The sequence below is a fragment of the Lepisosteus oculatus genome, chromosome 28 (assembly GCF_040954835.1).
Source record: "Lepisosteus oculatus isolate fLepOcu1 chromosome 28, fLepOcu1.hap2, whole genome shotgun sequence".
NCBI lineage: Eukaryota > Metazoa > Chordata > Actinopteri > Semionotiformes > Lepisosteidae > Lepisosteus > Lepisosteus oculatus.
In genome coordinates this window covers 10,152,725-10,171,362 of record NC_090723.1, presented here as the reverse complement: position 1 = coordinate 10,171,362, position 18,638 = coordinate 10,152,725, and the positions used below count along the sequence as shown (strand labels likewise).

Here is an 18,638-nt window from a genome sequence, read left to right as displayed (position 1 = left end):
TCCCGGGAGTCCCAGTTCTGGGAAAGTGGACAATCCAACCCAACAGGATACCCAGGAGAGGAGAGAGAGGACAGAGCGCCAGGACAGGACAGCAGCAACATGCCAATTTGCTCCGTGTTCAGCGAGAGGCCAGGGCGCCCCCCCAGCTCGTCGCTGGCACGGAGAGAAACAATCACGGCTCTGAAGAATCCGCCGAGCGGCTGGGAAAACGGTTCGATGATTCTTGCTGGGAGGCGCAGCGTCTCCCCGATCCAGGAGAGCTGCTGAGAACGTGACCTCCAAACAAACCCCCCCGTGGCTGGCTCCTCCGGAGCAGGCTGGCTGTGGAACACAGCTCCCTGTAAAGTGTGCAGCTTTGTTTTCCCTCTTCTGCTGAAAGCAGTAGTTTAAAAACGTGTGACTTGAGAAAAACAGACTCGGGAATGAATACTTGATCCTCGTCTCTGAAGCACAGCCTTGCGAAAAGAAGGCTGGTGGGCAGATGAAGCCTGGGGTCTTGAAGACCACTGGGGTACACCGGCCCTGCCAGCCCCCCCTGGTCTGGGTTCCCCAGAGCCACAGCTTCCCCTGAGCAGAATCCAAAACCCCCCTGTACCCCTCTTCTACCTCACCGTCACCCTGGCCTGAACTGAACCCCCCTGCACCCCTCTTCTTCCTCACCATGCCGCCAGACTGACTCCACAAAGCAGGAAGTCACAGAGCTGAAAGGGACAAGTTCCAGCTGCTGCCACCAGCAGGCTGCTGATGACCCCCTCTTGTGGATGAGCTTAGTCATGAGGAAACCCACCCCAGAAACCATCATCATCATCATCACCACCACCACCACGATGCTGTCAGGCTCTGTCAGCTGACCAGACAGCAGAGCACATGGAAAACAGCCCCTGGTGAGTTATTTATAACACAAAACTATATGCCATTACCAACAGATTACGCCCCAAAAGATCAAACTTTGCAGAAGCAAACTTTAGGTTTATCTGCGAAGCGACATCATCGGTCGGACAGGACCGCAGGTGGGAGTGGGGAGCGGCTCTGAGCAATCTCCTTTCACGGGGACCTGCACACTCACATGCCTGAGGCCTACAGCTCCTGTCCCACCCAGCGCCCCTCCCTCATGACGGCATCGACACATCCCGCAGCCAGCCGGGCGGCGTGAAACTGCTTCGCCAGCATGTACAAACAAGTCCGGGCTCCCCTAAACCCATCTCCCACAGCCGCGGAGAGAGTCCAGGCTCCTGAGTCACCCCGTGGGCTGGGAGAGTGACTCAGGGCTGCAGCAGCTGTCTCCAGAGGGAGGACTGTGATGGAGGAGGGAAAGGCTCATTTTGCTGATTACTGCTCATGACCTCGTTATGGTCTCTACCGGGCAGAGAAGAGCTCAGGCTGCACAGATACACAGTATATGATCTGCACTCTCTCAGGGCTCTGGGAGTGGAGCTGCACACACAGGACCTGCAGTGACGGAGCAGGCCAGCAGGGGGCTCACAGCGCCTGGCTGCCAGGCCCAGGCATGGGGGAGAGACAGACACAGAGAGAAGCCTGCCGCCCGGTGAAATTCTCTCTCTGCTTGGCATTTCACTTTTACTTTGCTGAGCTGCAAGACTTTTAAAATCCAAGTGAAAAACCTGGCAGTCCTGCGCTTGTGCTTGCCCAGGGCTGGAGAAGAAGAAAACACCCACCAGTGCAGCAAACCGCTTCTGCAGGAGCTAAAAATGCCACCAAAGGCCCACCGAACCGACAAGAGAGGACATGAAGGACACTGCTGCATGGCCAAGAGACTCCTCTCTCAGCAGGCCTGAGCCCATCGCCATCGTGACGCTGACGGAGAGCGTGGAGCAGAGTGACTTCGTCTCAGTGGCTGAGCAACAGCAGCGGCACCAGTTCTCCCACAGCTTCCTGCAGTCCAGCCTGCTGCAGTTTCTGCCAATCACCCACACTTCACTGCTCCTGCCCCGGTCTCCAGAGCTCTTTCATCGACTGGCTGAAGTGAGGCCTCCTGCATGGCTCTTGTTTCCAGGTTTCGATTGCAGAAATCTCTGCCCAACTTCAAATCTGAAATTTAAACCACTAAACCACCTTAAACTGTCATCTGACTCCACAGATAATCTCTTACCTCTGGCTGCAGGGAGGACTTGCCAGGTAAAACAGAGTAAGCCATGAAGAAAGAAGACCACACCTGCCACTGGCCACACCAGACCTGCCACTGGCCACACCCACTGCATCACCACACCTGCCACTGGCCACACCCACTGCATCACCACACCTGCCACTGGCCACACCACACCTGCCACTGGCCACACCACACCTGCCACTGGCCACACCCACTGCATCACCACACCTGCCACTGGCCACACCCACTGCATCACCACACCTGCCACTGGCCACACCCACTGCATCACCACACCTGCCACTGGCCACACCAGACCTGCCACTGGCCACACCCACTGCATCACCACACCTGCCACTGGCCACACCAGACCTGCCACCGGCCACACCCACTGCATCACCACACCTGCCACTGACCACACCAGACCTGCCACTGGCCACACCCACTGCATCACCACACCTGCCACTGACCACACCAGACCTGCCACTGGCCACACCCACTGCATCACCACACCTGCCACTGGCCACACCCACTGCATCACCACACCTGTCACTGTCAATGTTCTCTCGGAATACTGCAGTTAATGATCCGCTTACAAATCACACGAGTCTTAACCAATGAAGAGCTTCATTCTCTGTTTAGAAGAAATGAAAACTATGCACAAACACCACAGTCTGAGTCTGAGCATGCGGCTCCATGGGCCCCCAGTGTTATTTACTGGAAAACCTCAACCAGCACTTTGTACAAAGAAACTTTGAAGAGCAGTCAACAAAACTAACACACCTAAGAAACTATATATGAATAAATGAGGCGGAGCGGTGGCTCTGTGGCTCAGGATCTGCGCCTGTGGCTGGAAGGTTGTCGGTTCAAATCCCGTGGCCGGTAGAGGAATCCTACTCTGTTGGGCTCCTGAGCAAGGCCCTTAACCCCAACGGCCAATAAAGTGATCTGATCTGAAACCACATTGCAGACCAAGTTCCAATATTTCTGCTATAAACAGCACCATAGTTTAAGCAGCTGTCCTGTGCTGTTTGTTAGGTGGATAAGAAAGTGCACTTTGATCCTGTCAGAGCAGGAGCAGCTCACACTGGCCTTTACTGGGTTAATCATTGCCCTGTTATCTGCCTCTTGCTGAGGGCACCTCAGGGAGACTCTCCAGTGCTGATAATGGTGGGTGTGTGCTACTGGGAACGGGAGGCTGAAGCAGAACGCAGTGATAAGCCCTTGGCCATTCCCACACTGAGGCCAGCTCTGACTCCGAGCCACACGGAACCTTTATATGGGCATCATCCACAAACCCCAGTCTCCTCAGTCCCTGAGGACTGAACACTGTTCAGGCACCAAGAGCGCAGGCAAGCAGAGGGATAGTCACAGAGACTCCTCAGCCCAGCACGTTTGTCGGAGAACTGTGAAAAGCCGGACTCATTCTGCACAGAGAACAGCTGGAATTTGCAGCTGCTGACAAACAACACACATCAGACCTGCGGGAGACTCGCTAGTCTAACAGACACCAGAACTAATCAAAGAGCTGATCGCGTGCGTCGTCCCTTCGAAAAAAACACCCGCATACATCTCACTGCCAGACTTCGCAGGTCACCTCAAAATATGCACCCGAGCCCAGAGCAGAGCAGGGCGGCACCCTGGCCTGTAGGGGAGTGGGCGAGACTCTCCAGCTCAGCGAGACATTCCACAGGGCCAGCTGAAATCTGCAGGTTCGTCCTGGGGCTCCTGAACACCAGCACAGCACTGCCACACCTGCAGAAGCAGATTTTCTTGAAGGGGAAACGCGCCACTCCCTGTGTGAGCTAAGAAAAGAAAGCAGGTGGAGAGCTTTGAGTGCTCAACAGGCCGCTGGCAGCACAATCTCAGAGAGCTGCTTCTCCTCGCACTCGGCGCAGAGCGAGAGGGGACAGGACAGCAGCAACCAGCCCAGAGGTGAGGAGGCCGAGAAGAGACACCTCACACAGCCCGTCCCACAACTGCACTCACCACAACACTGGCGGAAGCACATGGTCTTCCTTCAAAGCCCTCAGAATTGTCAGCCCTTTGCATGCAGTTCTGAATCAGGCCCAGTCCGGTACTGCAGTGTTTGTCAGCTCCACTTTGTGCTCGGTATTATGTCACCTATATCTGACCTCTGCAGGCTGCTCAGATGGTCTAAATGTGGCCTGACAGTGAGTCATCATCCAGCACAGCCGCGATCAGACAAGCTCAACTGCTAAAGGAAAGAGAGATTCCAATAAAAAACTGCTCATGTTCTGGTTCTTTCCAACATACTGCTCATTAAAATGAAACACTAATTTCCAACCCACAGCTCTATTAATGCTTGATCCTAAGATACCCGACATCCTCTCCGGTCACTGCCGATGGCCATCCTCCGGCTCTGCAGGCTGGATCCCACAGCACTTCAGAAGCAACAACCCTCCCGAAAACAGGAAAGCACAGGCTTTTATCTGAGCCATCTCCTCTCTTCTAACCCCATCCATTAACACCGCTGAAAGGAAAACGCAGTAATGGCTCCTGCGCACAGCAATCAGCCCTCTTCCTGGGCCTGTGCTGACACGCTGGCTATTTGCATCACATATTCCTCATCTGCAATTTGCATTCGCTGTACTTTTCATTCGAGCGAGGGGCAGGACTCTCATTCCGGCTCCTCCACGCTCGTTATCCAAAGCGTGCCAGAACGACTGTTCTGAAATCGTTCTCCAGGTCCTCCTGCCCGCACCTCCTCCTCCGCGCCACGCACCCTGGAACGCGTGTGCTCCGAGGGCGGCAGGATCCGGGAAACCTTCTCAAATCGCTCGGTTCCGCCCAGTCCTGTCGCACACGGAGAAGGGAGATGGACAGAAAGCTCATCTGAAGTCTATCAATGCCATAGAAATGGCTCAAACACTCCCAAGAGGCAGAATGGCGTAGATGTGACACCTTCAAGGGGATCTTTAGCGGTGAAGAATACTGGGGAGTTTGAACTGTGATGCGGTGTTTCGCAGAGCCAGGAACAAGCCCGGTCAGTCCACAGGGAGCCTGGGAAGAGCAGCTGCCTCTGGGAAGGAGGTTGTCCTGCAGGTCTGCCAGGCAGGGAGAGTGGAGAGGCACTGCTGCCCACCACAGTCCCCCGACAGCTCCACTGCAGCCCATCGCCATGCAGCAGCCAAGACAGGAGACTGAGATGGAAACTTGGATAAATCAAATGGACGTGATCGCAGCACAGTGGAATGGGGAGCTGCTGTCCTCCATTAAAACGACGACCCCACTCAGTGGCAGCAGGTTGCCTGTACTGCACAGAGCCAGATCACTGCTCCCAGTTCGCCTGTGACCACCTCCTGCTCCCGGTGGCCATACACAGAAGCTGCAGGCACACTGACTCAACACAGCCCAGTCCCATTACCTTGCCAGCAGGGACAGAGCTGGGTGTGTCCTGTACTGTAGGGGGTGCAGAATCTCTCAAGCACCTGTGATTCTGATGCACTGGAGAGGGCAGATAAGAACACCGACAGTCTGGGAGCAGCTCCCTTCCACTTTCTCACTGTGGCCTGATGAAATCCCAGCATCTCTGAGAGACTGCAAAGGAACTGCGGATCACAGTGCAGCACTAATGGAAGCACCATTAGCACGAGAAGAAAGCACCGCTGGCGTGACGTGGCTCTGCCCTGCGGCCACGGCTCCTGCACCTCTGGGAACGATGGAGAGGAGATGCTATCAGCCGCTCTTTCGGCTCCACGTGCACTTGAAGCCACAAATACGGGCAGCCGAGGGACTGGGTTCCAGTTCTAACTGGTCTGATTTGAAGGCGTCTGGGATGAAAAGGGACCATTATCTTTCACATCCGTGTTGATTAAGAGCAGAGAACATGCTTTTCATCTGGAAACACAGGCAGGAAGAAGCTTCCTCACTGCAGCAGGCCTGTGTGCGCCGGAGTGCTCAATCACACAGCAGAAGCAGCCAGTTAGCCACGGTCTCTTCATTCATGGTAACTTAAAACGTGCTAATCGAAAGATTCACATTTGTTTTGGGTTTACACGCTTTTACATAGCACATTACCAAGAAGGCCCAGCTTGAGAGCTGCCGGAGCATTAAAACTGTGGAAGTTTAAGTTTGCATTAGTTTATTAATTCAGGTGGGTAGCTGCGTCAGCATGCGTAGGCTGCAAAGGAACAAGTTATAGGTTTATTCCATGCTGAAAAAAAGAAGAAAGAGAACACAACGTTTCGGCCGTGGAGCCTTCTTCAGGTGTGACACCTGAAGAAGGCTCTACGGCCGAAACGTTGTGTTCTCTTTCTTCTTTTTTTCAGCATGGAATAAACCTATAATTAGTTTATTAAGACTATTATTAACCTAATTCGCGGTTAAATACGCCTACAGTGCTGAAACAGTGAATATCACTCCAATCTCAAAGGCTGAAAGAGGGTGTGGGGGTGGGACTTGAAATTAAACACTGCAGGCGCAGGCGGGACGGAGACAGCGAAACCGTCCCGCGCGGGGCGCAGGGATGGGCCTGACGACCGTGAGCAGAGGGCGGACGTGCAGCACGACCAGTCCGAGATCCGGCTTCTTCACTCATCGTTCACAAGCAGGCGGGCCATCCTGAGCTCACCTGACCCGACCCGCGCGTATATTATCAGGGAGTGGAGAGATTATATAAAAGGAAAACGAAGACATTTGAGCCAAGAAAAACAAACAGGCGAAAAAGAACCTGTCGTTTATTTTGGGTGCATCAATGGCCTATTGTCTGTTTTATACCCAAGAACCACCCAGGTCACCTCAGTGCTCTAACAGGTCAACCTCTGCCCCGTTTCCCAGAATCCCCCCTCCTCAGAACGGCAGGGAGACAGAGAGAGCAGCCCCCCCATAACCCCCAGGGCAACTGCCCAGGCCGGTCAGAGCACAGAGCAGCTCTCCTGCAAGCATTCGAGCCCCCGGGGGAGCAGAGAGCAGCAATCCAACAAAAATCAACCTCACTCCAGTGCAAAAACAGCCAGAATCCCACTGGGAACCAGAATTCCTGGGATTGTGCTAAGGTTCCGGATGCCTATTCCTTTCTGTTTTTGGGAAGTGTCCAGAATGACTCAATGCGCATTTAATGAAATTAGCTTCAGCCAGTTCAAACAGTCACAAGGCATTAGGGCAACGTCTCAGCGCGTTAACAATCCTGCCGAGCTGCTTCGGGGGGCCAGGGGCTCCCCAGAGCAAGATAGGGAGCCCATCCAGCTGCTTCGACCTGGGGCAGCGGGAGACGTTCGGCCATTCCTGAAATAGCACACTGAGGAGAGGCGCAGGCCCGACGGCCCCACCCAGCCCCCAGGTCTTCAGCCTGAACCCCGGAAGAATGGCGCCCAGAAAGACTGCATCGGGCGAGCCCCAGCCAAGCTCACACAGGAACGAGGGGGCTGTGAAATATAATTCATAATTGCTCACACTTATATAAGCTCTTTTCTGGACTCTGCTCAAAGCACTTTCCAGGTTATGGGGATCCCCTCCACCCCAACCAGTGTGCAGCCCCACCTGGATGATGTGCCAGTCCTTTCAACCACACACCAGCTCTCAGTGGGGAGGAGAGCAGAGTGATGAAGCCAGTTCATAGATGGAGATTATTAGGAGGTCATGATTGGTAAGGGCCAATGGGAAATTTGGCCAGGATGCTGGGGTTACACCCCTCCTCTTTTCGAGAAACGCCCTGGGATGTTTAATGACCACAGAGAGACAGGACCTCGGTTTTACATCTCATCCGAAGGACGGCGCCTGTTTACAGTATAGTGTCCCCATCACTATACTGGGGCATTAGGACCCACATGGACCGCAGGGTGAGCGCCCCCTGCTGGCCCCACTAACACCTCTTCCAGCAGCAACCTCAGCTTTCCCAGGAGTCTCCCATCCAGGTACAGGCCAGGCTCACACCTGCTGAGCTGCAGTGGGCTGCAGGGTGACAGAGCTTCTGGCAATGATGACAGAGACCCTGGGAGAAAGTGTCCTGCAGCCATCGCTAGTACCTGCCGATAACACAGGGCACAGGAGCTCAGCCGGGACAGGCCGGGAGGGATGCCTGTGCACAAGCCATCAGGTTACTTAGCCAAGGACACTTGCAGGAGCCAGGGTGTAGAAACAACACAAGAATCACAGCAGTTCCTGGCAGCCAGCACTTGCAGTCAGAACTGTGTTTAAAATTTGCAGCTGCAGCAGGAGCTGGGTTGCACTGTGTTCAACAGACTGAGTATCTGACAGTAATTAAATCTGATGTTGTGGAGGGGGGTGGCTCTAAAAATACTCTCTACTACTGATTTTACAGTTTGCTGCGAGGGCACTTAACACAGACATTCTCTCTCAGGATGGTGGAGGGGGATTTCACCCTAGTCTTTATTTCCACATGTATCCTTTTTGATCGACTGTGGTTTCTCCTGGGCCGTTCTGGGCCCGGAAAAGCAGTCCGCCGTCCAGCACGCTGGCCCGTTTCCCTGGGTTGAGCAGATGGCCCGGAGCTCTGGGATCCGTTTCTCTGCACAGCTGCAGAAGTGGAACCCAGCTGTTTGCAGCTGTTTGCTGCTGCTGCCGCAGCAAAGCAATCAGTGACCCGCTGGGCCAAGCCTGAGCACCAGGGAGCTTAACGACCTTGAAGCCCCCTGGCTAACGAGCACACACAGGGAGCATAGGGAAGCAGATAAATGAAAAGAGAGTGAGGAGGAAAGTAGGGATGAACCGATGGATGGAGAGACACAGACGGACAGGAGTTGCAGAACAACAGCAGGAATGTCTAAGTCCAAGTGCATCTTCATGCCAGATGAGGGGCCTGCTGAGTTTCGGCCAAGTAGATAAGTGAATCAGCACGAGCGAAGCCCACGCCACGAGACACCGCGGGCACTGGAGCGTGGCAGAGCGGACAGGCCCGCGCCGGGTGGCACAGCCAGACCCGGCCCTGCGCTTCGCAGGTGATATGCATGAGTGTCTCCCGGGACAGAGCCAGGACGACAGCTCATGAATTCTTCAGGGGAATGTGGGCGCTGGCAAGGGGACAGGGGCAGGAGCACAGCTTTTATTCTCTCAGACAGTTAACCAGCTGCTGGCAGCGGGGAGCCCAGCCGCCCTGCCGCGGTCTCACACACTGGAGCTCATCGCCGCGCACCGCAGGAGAACGGGAGCTCAGATCCCCCTTGGAGGACCCAGGAAGCAAAGCAGTAATAAATAGAATATAAAGGAACAAGTAATAGGTTTATTCCAGGCTGAAAAGAGAAGAAAGAAAACAACGTTTCGGCCGTGGAGCCTTCTTCAGGTGTGAGTAAAAACCCGAATAAACAGAATACATCCTTACAAACTGCTTCACCCGGGTAATGGGATGCTTAAAAGATCCAATCCCAGGAAAACTCCACTGCACAGCAGTTTAAGCCATTCCAGGGTTTACCAGCCACATAAACCACACTGAGCTCGTCAGGCGAGTTGATGACTTCAAGCTCCACAACCACCCCAGGCCCTCAGGACACAAGTGCACTTAGGACTGACAACAGGAAGCTCTTCTCTCACACAGAGAGTGAGGGAGCCGGTCTAGAGCAAGCCCAGCACTTTCGCACAGAGAGCCGGTCTAGAGAAAACTCCGGCCCCGTTGCACAGAGAGCCGGTCTAGAGCAAACTAGAGTTTGCAAGTCAGAAAAAGCTGTTTTACAGTCTCCTCTCATTTGCAACCACTGTAACTGTATGCTTCTAGAAATGAAAGCAAAGGTCCCAGCACCTGAAACTGGCAGCAGAACACCTATTCTCATCTGTCCCCCCCCCCTCCCAGAGCAAAGCGTTTCTCATGCTGGTCTGTGGACAGAACCCCCTCCCACCAGAAGATGAAGCTATCGTCTGTTCTGCTGTCAACTCGAACCCCAGAAACGCAGAGACAGGGGTGCTTGAACCCCCTGCGTGTCCTGGGTACAGATGCCCCAGGACGCCAGGGGGACTCACACACCCAGCAGGGCATCTAGGGGACGTGAAGAAAGATGAGGGCAGAAGTGTATGGGAATCAAACAAAGGGAGAAATATTAATTTGGCATTCTGACAATTCGCACCCATCGCCACAGGGGCCTGGGAACCAGGAGGAGAGGTTTTGTTCTCCTGTCCTCTTTCCACAAACAGGCCCTCCTCCCCACCAAACGGAGGTAAGAGAGAGACTCCAGGGACAGTCAGCACGGAACGAAGACACTTTCAGACTTTGAAATACAACTTGTAAGAAAACACATGCTCACATGAGGCACGGCAGCCAAACATGCAGGAGTTCCAGTCCACAGCTCTCTGCAGAACCCTGCTCCAGCCAGAACCGGATCATTTAATTGACATCTTTCAGGATGTGTGTGTTAGTTATACGCCAGTGGAGAGCCTGGGTTGGCTCAGAGTAACCCAGCCCCAGGTCTCCTCCAGCTCAGATAAGAGTTTATCTCCATGTTACCGGAAAGTCGGATCATTACTAATTGGGTTTCTGATGTTGGGAAACAAGCAGCGGTGATAATTTTATCATTGTGAGCAGGAAATGAGGTTTCCACTGGATCACAATGGCCATACAGGTCTGGGAGGGGAGGCACTCTCGGATCGAGGCAGACATGGAGCTGGGGGGCTGCGAGAGAGGAGGGGCAGAGATTTCCAAGGAGCTTTATCGAAAGGTTTGGAGGGCCATGCAAATACAACTCGCACACCTCCCGCCCTCAGCTCAGCACTGGGAAGGACTGGGAAGAGCTGCACTCCAGAGCCAAAGGAATTGAGGGCTGGGAGACCCCAGAGGCACAGAGGACAGAGAAGAAGAGCACGAGAGCACTGAGCGCCTTGAGTGAGAGAGAAGCTGAGTGGAGCTGAGTGGAGCTGGCAGCAGGCTCAAGATCCTGACTGGAGCCCATGAGAGCCGTAGGGTTTAATACACACAAAGGCACTCGCTGTCGCACAAAGCACAGTGCGCGTCCTCACACCCCTCGCCACGCCTGGGGTCCCTCTGTCCGGCACCTCTGTCTAAGAGGCAGTTGTCCAGCTGCAACTCCACCAGCAAAGCACCCAGCCTGTCCTCCTCCGGAGGGATGTGACTGACCCTCGGAGCTCTCCCGTCACTCCGATTCAGTCGCCCGCTGTCTGTCCCGGCCCCTCCCCACATCCGCAGGAAGAGCTCTCACGCGCTCCTTCCAAGTTTTCCGCCGGGCTGGGATTCACGGTGCGGGGGGGGCTCTGCATGCCAGGCCAGAGGGCTCACGGCTTGTCTAAGGGGTCCCGAGTCCTCGTGTCTAAAAGGGGCCGGCGGCTCAGCTGATCCAGGTCTCCACACAACGGAAGCGTCTCCGTTACATCCATTAGTCGATTCCCAACCATCAGAGGCCAACGAGCAGACACTAATTAGGCCAGTCATGCTTTCTAGCAAAAATCAATAGGGCGCCTCTGACAATCCTGGGCTTTCTCTTTCTAATGTTTCACAAAGCAGCGACCTTCACTTCCAAACGCTCCGTGCAAAGGAAGTGAGAGGCGGTTCCGGGGAACACAAACCACAACCGGCACAGCCAGAACCTCAGACGCAGCAAATTAAGCTTAATTACTCCCCCACTGCTGGAGCCAGAGCAGCTCAGCGAACGGGTCTGTGGCTCCATTCTAAAACAGCGAATGTGGGTGTGAAGGGCAGAGGGCACCCGCTGTGTGGCATGCTGTGCTGTCAATGCTGGGTGATGCGGCCGCGCTGGGTACAGCTGTCAGCACCCATGGTCTCGGACAGAGAACAGCAGCTCACCGACGCACAGCTTGTGTCCGATACCTCCTGCCCGTACAGTCCCCAACTTGGCCCCCAAACGCCCCCGATGTCTCCTCACAGCATGTACAATGTAAAGACTTTTCAACCTTTAGAAACCACATTTCTGTCTTAAACTGGGAGGCCCGAGAGTGTCCAGACCCATTATGCACTGTCCGCTAGGATTTTGCTGTCCTCCACAGGACGTCCCGGGGAAATCAGGCTGTACCATTTCCTTCAGGGGAGGGAACTGTGGGGAGCCCCACGTTTACCCAGAGGTGCAACAGATACTGTGCTATCCCCCCCTTCATTTGCTACAATAGTGGACCAACCTACAAGTGCTGCCGGTTCACCTGGGAGAGCTGCTGGCGGCCCTGAGGTCTTGTGCTCTGGCCACAGGGAACAGAGGGCTAGAGAGACTGACATCTCAGGGTCCGAGAAACAGAGGAGGACGAGGTCATGAGTCTGGGTTCTGATTACCAGCATCAACAGGCATTCATTTGGGTGCAGCTTTAAAACCCCTACGGATTAGCCGAGCGGCGCTATGTTAATCTGGGCTGAGAAGACTGCTGCTCCCAGATAAGGAGATTCCCCAGGGCTTTGTTCATGGTCCGATGGGGATTAGACGATCTGCTATTAAAGCTGCACCGAGCTCTGGGGAGGGGTGGGGACACGTCACGGAGGAGCCCGGGAAGGTGCAGCCGACAGCAGACCCCTCCATGGCTCCCGAGAGCCCGTCTCCTCCCAGTTTAAACCAACACCCCGCCGGACATAAAAACCACTCTCCTGGCCATGAAATCCACAAACGCGGTTTTCTTTCCCTGAGCTTTCAGGCCGACACAAGCGCCTGGAGGCCGGCACGTCCCCCGCGGGTCTCTGTGAGAGAGCAGGCCCTGGCCTCCGGGCTGAAGCCGAGATATCACCCGCCTGCCGGGGAGGGCATCTGGAGCGCTGCTCGCAGAGGGAGAGATTAGCGCTCAATGGCCAACACGCACATCTGCACCGAGAGGCTCTGCTGGAGAGGGGATTTGCTGAATGGGACTCCTAAAAGCAGTGACACAACCTATTAAACACAGCAATTAAAAAACGACAGCCCTGTTAAGGAGCTCATCCCCCCCACACACACACACATTTGCTGAACGGAGGAGTGTATTTAATAGCCGACAGCCTCCTAATGCTGGGCCATACCCAGGAGCCCCTGCAAGACAGAAGGCCCGCGCAGAAAATAACAGGCAGCAGAGGTGACCCCAATCCTGGCAGGGAACATGGCCCCCGCCAGCCTGCGCCCCACCACTTGCTGCACAGCAGTGTCTCCCACTTTGCAGCAGAGCTTGCCTTTCCAGACTTCACCCCACTTTTACCACGCACTGCACTGTGATTTTACCACAGTACAGACTATAAGCACAAGCCCTAAGGACTTCAGTGCCCCAGGCTCCACCAGACCTCACTAACGAGCAGAGTCATGCCAGGATTGCCATGGCAGAGTAATGATTTAATTAATGCAATTAAGTTGGATCGGGTAGCCCAAAGACGAGCCGAAACAGCAGCTGGTGTCCACGGGCCCTGGCCTGTTCCCGCCACACTCCAGCAGGCTCTGCTGAGGTTCTGCCGCGCCCCGTAAAGAGCCGCCCTCCAGGCTGGGACAGGGCTTCACCTCCAGCGTCACCTTCAACACGCGTCAACAGACCCGCCGACGCACAGGAAGAATGATGTACAGTAGCGCAGGGCTTGATGGAGCCCGCATGGGGAATTAAGAAGCTTTTAGCGTCACTGTGCTCATATCCAAGCCTCCCCTGAAAAGATCTGTGCAGTTTTATTTATTTAAACTGGCAGCCCTGGGAAATATTAACCTATATAGAGCGAAGGGGCCTGCTGTCAGCCGCGCTTGTCCTGCAGGAGGACCTGGCGAGTCTCACAGTGACAGCTGTGGCCTCCCCCCGCGCGCCGGCCCTCTGAGTGCAGCCTCGGGCCAGCTGACCGGCCGAGACGTGGCTTCAATGTGAAACATTGAGCTGCTTGGCCACCTTCTGAAAACCGCCGAGAGCCACTCCGCTGCTCTGGAGAGGCTCCGATCGGGGGGCTGACCAGCACCCCCGCAGGGAAGGAGCCGACACCTGGAGTCTCGCCAGCCCTGGCTCGCCTCGGTCACAAACGATGTGAATCCGAAACCCGACTGCGACTGCAAGCTGCTGGACACCGTGCCCACGAAGGCTCACAGACACTGAGCGAGTGTGAGCGCTGTGTCCCAGCTAACAGTGGGATGAAATCGCTGTGTGACTGGACATGCCTCTCCTGTCTCTGCTGACGATATCAAGCCACAGTGCAGAGCTCCCCCTCCCCCGAGAGGAATCAAGCCCGCAGCTTGCTTCCTCTCTCCATCCTCCTCCTCGCTCCTGAAGAACCCGCGGCTCTGGGGGTCCCCTCGCACAGCTGCTCAACAGGGAAGAGACGAGCTCTCTCGCGCACGTGGGGGAGATCAAACCGCTGCAACAGGGGCAGAGGGCACCTGGGGCCCCCGAACCCACAACCTGCCTCACAGAGCCCACTGCTTCTCCTGGGCAAGAGGAGCCATCAGCATGACACCTCAGATCAGATCACGTCATTGGCCCTATACAATTTCTTGTATCAGGAATTTCTTTTCACAGACCCCAACTTGCTCTCCATGAGACACACAGACAGGGAGAGAAGCTGGGGGTCAGAGCACAGGATCAGCCATTGTACAGTGCCCTTGGCACAGCTGGGGTCAAGGGCCTTGCTCAGGGGCCCAATGGAGTAGGATTCCTCTGCCGGCCGCGGGATTTGAACCGGCAACCTTCCAGCCACAGGTGCAGAGCCATCGCACCTGCCCCACAGAACAGCGGGCATGCCAGCAGTGGGCTCAGCAGCTGTCCCCCCACAGTACAGACCAGTGCCCCACAGGTGCAGAGGGAGATCGGTCCCTGGAGGAAGCCTGTCAGGCCATCCCACCAGCACTGGGACTGGAGCGCGACAGGACAGGGTCGCTCCTTCCTCCCAGCGCAAGAGGCAGGCAGGCAGGCTCTGCTGTGGCCGCGGAGGGTCAAGAGTTCACAGCTGCCTCCTGCCTCACCGCTCTCTGTGCCTCCGCAGCCCCCGGTCGCTGCTCTGGAGGCGCCGACTGCAGCTCCACGATGGAATGAGTGGAATGCGCCGCCCCCTCGCGCAGAGGGTCCTGCCAGCCGCGCGCGCTTCTCCGGCAGCCTCACAGCATCGGATCTCCGACTCGAAACGAAACAGGCTCGATTTAAGGACCTCACCACCCCTCAGTGAGGAGCCCCTGCGCGCTTCGCTCTCGTCACTCGTCAACAGCCCGTCCGAGCTGGCGGACCTTCCGCGTCAACAAGACCAGGTCGACACCTTCCCCCGCCCCGCAGGCGCCGAGACTCCCGTCTAAGGTGGACAAGTCTGGACGGGTTTATAATCGGGTAATCACTGCGTACAGAGAAGAGGAACGCTAACCGGGGGAGCCCGCACCACTGGTGTCGCTGAAGGTTCAAACCGCCCCAGAGCACAGAGGGGGACGAGTAACAGAACCGGCGAGGGCGGGAGGTCCGGTTCGGGGACGGTCTGCCGCCCGTGGGGGTGGGGCTTGTTTACATTGCGACCAGCCCGGCCGCTCGGAACAGCCGCCCCTTACCGTCAGCTCCACCAAGAGCCGCAACAACGTGCAGGCGCTCACGACAAAGGCGGAGAAGCGGGGGGCAGCACACTGGAATCAGAACCGAACCCCTTTGGGCTGGACGACTAATGCACAAGATAAACTGGAGACTTCAAAACTGCGGGTGATAATGTAGTGCGACTCATTAAAGGGACTGGAAATTCACACGTCAAATGTCGCTAATCAGTCGGGAAAAGCCAGGGGAAGTTGACAAAATGTAACTTCTGTGCGGCGGCGCCCCCCTCCCCGGGAGGCAGGGAGAGGCGCGCTTCCGTCTGCACCAGTGCTCGCCCACCCCCCCCCCCCCAGCTGCTCCCACAATTGCTCACCGCGACGGGTGGGCGCGCCTCACCGCCCGGAGCACACGGGTGTGCGCGGCAGTCCGGACAGGAAGAGCCGCCCTGCTCAAGCACAGCCACACAATGAGGACTGCTCGGCAGAACCGAACTGCGGAGCGCAGCCAGGGACGAGCCCAACAAACTCCGGTGTAGTAGGGGAGAGCTCCCGCCCTCGGTAAACCGCGCACCGTAACTCTTCCAGCTTATTTCTGCTCAACACGTCGGATCGCCGCTCAGACTTACAATGTTGCAACTTTCTCCAGCTGTGTGGACCGGGAAAACTCCCCGCACACACCAGCTGCCCACGGCCCGGCAGCACCCCACCTGTCTCCCAAGAAGAGCCGAAACAGCTCCCATTCAGACACGGAGTCTCGCCTGTAGCTGCACAGTTACTGGCCATCTTAATGCTCAAGGCAGTGACAGCTGCCGAGACCGTCCTCAAAGTTTCCACACACCGGCGCAACATTTTCTTTCTCCTTCTCGGAATAATAACACGAGCGACACCCTGGATAGAGATTGCACTGGAAAAGGAGACAGACACCGATAAGCAACACGTCCACATTGTCCGAACAGCAGGCTGAAAACAAACACCGTTCCCACATTTCAACAGACTGCAAGCAGCCGCATCAGGGAGAAACTGGGAAGCCCGAGCCCCTACCGAAGCGCTCGCACAGAAGTACAGACCGCATCCTCGTTTAGTACAAATACTGGCCGTCGCTCAGGAGAAAAAAGACAGTTAAACATTCTCTACCTTTGAAAAAAGATAGTCGATCTCGTCCGTGAATCCAGGAACTCGGCGAACGGGGTAAAAAAAAAGTTTGTTGCACAGCGTTTCCGCCACAAATCCCCACAACCACCAGACTCCGGACCCGACTGAACAATAACCGAGAGACAGCGACGCTCTCCTCCAGACACCGCCCACACTGCCTCGGCCCGCCCACGGCTCGGAATCCGTGCGCCCATTGGGCGTTAGGGCAGTAAGGGTGTGTCCCAGCGCTAGATGAGTGGCAGGAACGTGGCCAATCGCTCTTAAGATAAAACCAGCGGAGCGCTCAGTCTTGATGTCAATCATCTCTGCTCAATAAAGACCCGCCCTTCAAAGCTTTTCATTGGTTGCTGGCGTGTGGGGGCGTGCACGGGGGGGCGTGTGTTACACAAGGCGTTGTCACCTCTCTCCACAATGCCCCGCCCCCTCGTGTTTTTCTCTCGTGAGATCAGGATACCTAGCAAAGGTAAAGTGGAAATGAGCCACACCTGTGTGACGTGATGAAACTGTGCCCAGACAGGTAGTGAGTCACAGGCCTGCTGGTAAATGAACACAGTCTCAACGCCATTAGTACTGCCCCTTGTTATCACGAACAAGACTTACGACCTTATGAACACTTCAATATGACCTTTATCCGCTTGTGTTGACCAGAAACTTTGAGGTCGTGTTTTCTGCCCCGTGCTGAAGAGAGATGAAACTCGTGCTCCCAGCAAAGCCAGTCCCCAGGGCTCGCGCTGGGACTGTGGCTCCGGGATCGAGGGCAAAAGCAACGTATTGAGCTTTTTGCTTAAATGAGGAAGAACTGCTAGAAATGAATTTAAACAAATTGCATGCGAAGGCAAACCATACGTTGAATAGATCTGCTAATTCAAATAATGCTCGTCAATGAAAAAAAAAAAACAAATAATCCATCGATCCGTTCTCTAAGCATATTATCCAGTTCAAGGTCGTGGGGGAGCCCGAGCCTATCCCAGCAGGCAATAGGCACGAGGCGGGGTACACCCTGGACAAAACACCAGTCGATTGCAGGGCACGCACAGACACACTCACACCAGGGCCAATTTTCCCAGAAGCCAATTAACCTTCCAATATGTTTTTGGACTGTGGGGAGGGAACCAGAGTACCTGGAGGAAACTCACGCGATCCTGGGGAGAACATACAAACTCCTCACAGACAGCACCCCAGGAATCCAGGGCCAGAGCTCTGCCCTCAGGAGTTCTGTAACAAATAAGTTTATTGCTAGAGTCTAAAATAAAACAAAGTGAAACAATACAGTTTTCTGCACACAAAGTCCTGCTCCATTAGTTAAGGGTTAAGGGCCTCACTCAGGGGCCCAACAGAGCAGAGTAGGATTCCTCTTGGGATTTGGGATTTGAACCAGCAACCTTCCAGCCATAGGCGCAGATCCTTAGCCACAGAGCCACTGCTCCACCCAAACATAATGAATTAACACCTAATAATCCACTCGAGATACAGACTGACACTGGTCCCGCCCTGGAGCTCACAGACAGCACCCTGCCCTGCAGCCTCTGCCCTGGTTCACAGGCTGCAGCTGACAGGTGTGGCGTGGGAACGTCAGGCCCTGGCAGGTGTGGCCCTCTGTGTTACCTGTGCGGAGGCTCTCACTTGAGTTCTCATTCCCGGAGAAGAGAGGCTTACTCAGCAACAGTGCTTGACAGGCACGTTTTCTCAGTGCTCTGGTAGAGGACACAAAGACCCTGATGTATTTGTTACTGCTGAGTAACAAATAAGCCGAACATGGCTCGAATATTGGTGGGTGTTCATTTTTAGCTCTATCTGCCCGTGTAGCAGAATTCTTCATTTAGCTTTAAATGAAGAGAGAGATAACAAGAACGAGGCTAAAGAAAGAAAAATAAGAATACAGGTCCTGCAGAAATTAGAGAAGGACTATAAATATCTTGTCTCGGGATTCTTCGCTCTGCTTTCTGCTTGAGCTGGGGGGGCAGCTGCAGAGAAAGCAGATCTTTTTGGGGCGCAGGGGCAGCAGGTGCCAGCAAGGGGACTGCCTGTCA

General features: G+C 55.2%; 1 protein-coding gene across 1 annotated transcript in view; it reads right to left on the bottom strand.

The window, feature by feature from the left end:
- LOC102695806 (junction plakoglobin-like) overlaps positions 1 to 16,737 on the bottom strand; it is a 28,973-nt gene extending 12,236 nt beyond the window's left edge. Inside the window, exon 1 of the mRNA XM_006638378.3 lies at positions 16,591 to 16,737. The gene's annotated coding sequence lies outside the window, so the exon portion shown is untranslated. The remainder of the gene's footprint in view (positions 1 to 16,590) is intronic.
- Between the last annotated feature and the right edge of the window lie 1,901 nt (positions 16,738 to 18,638).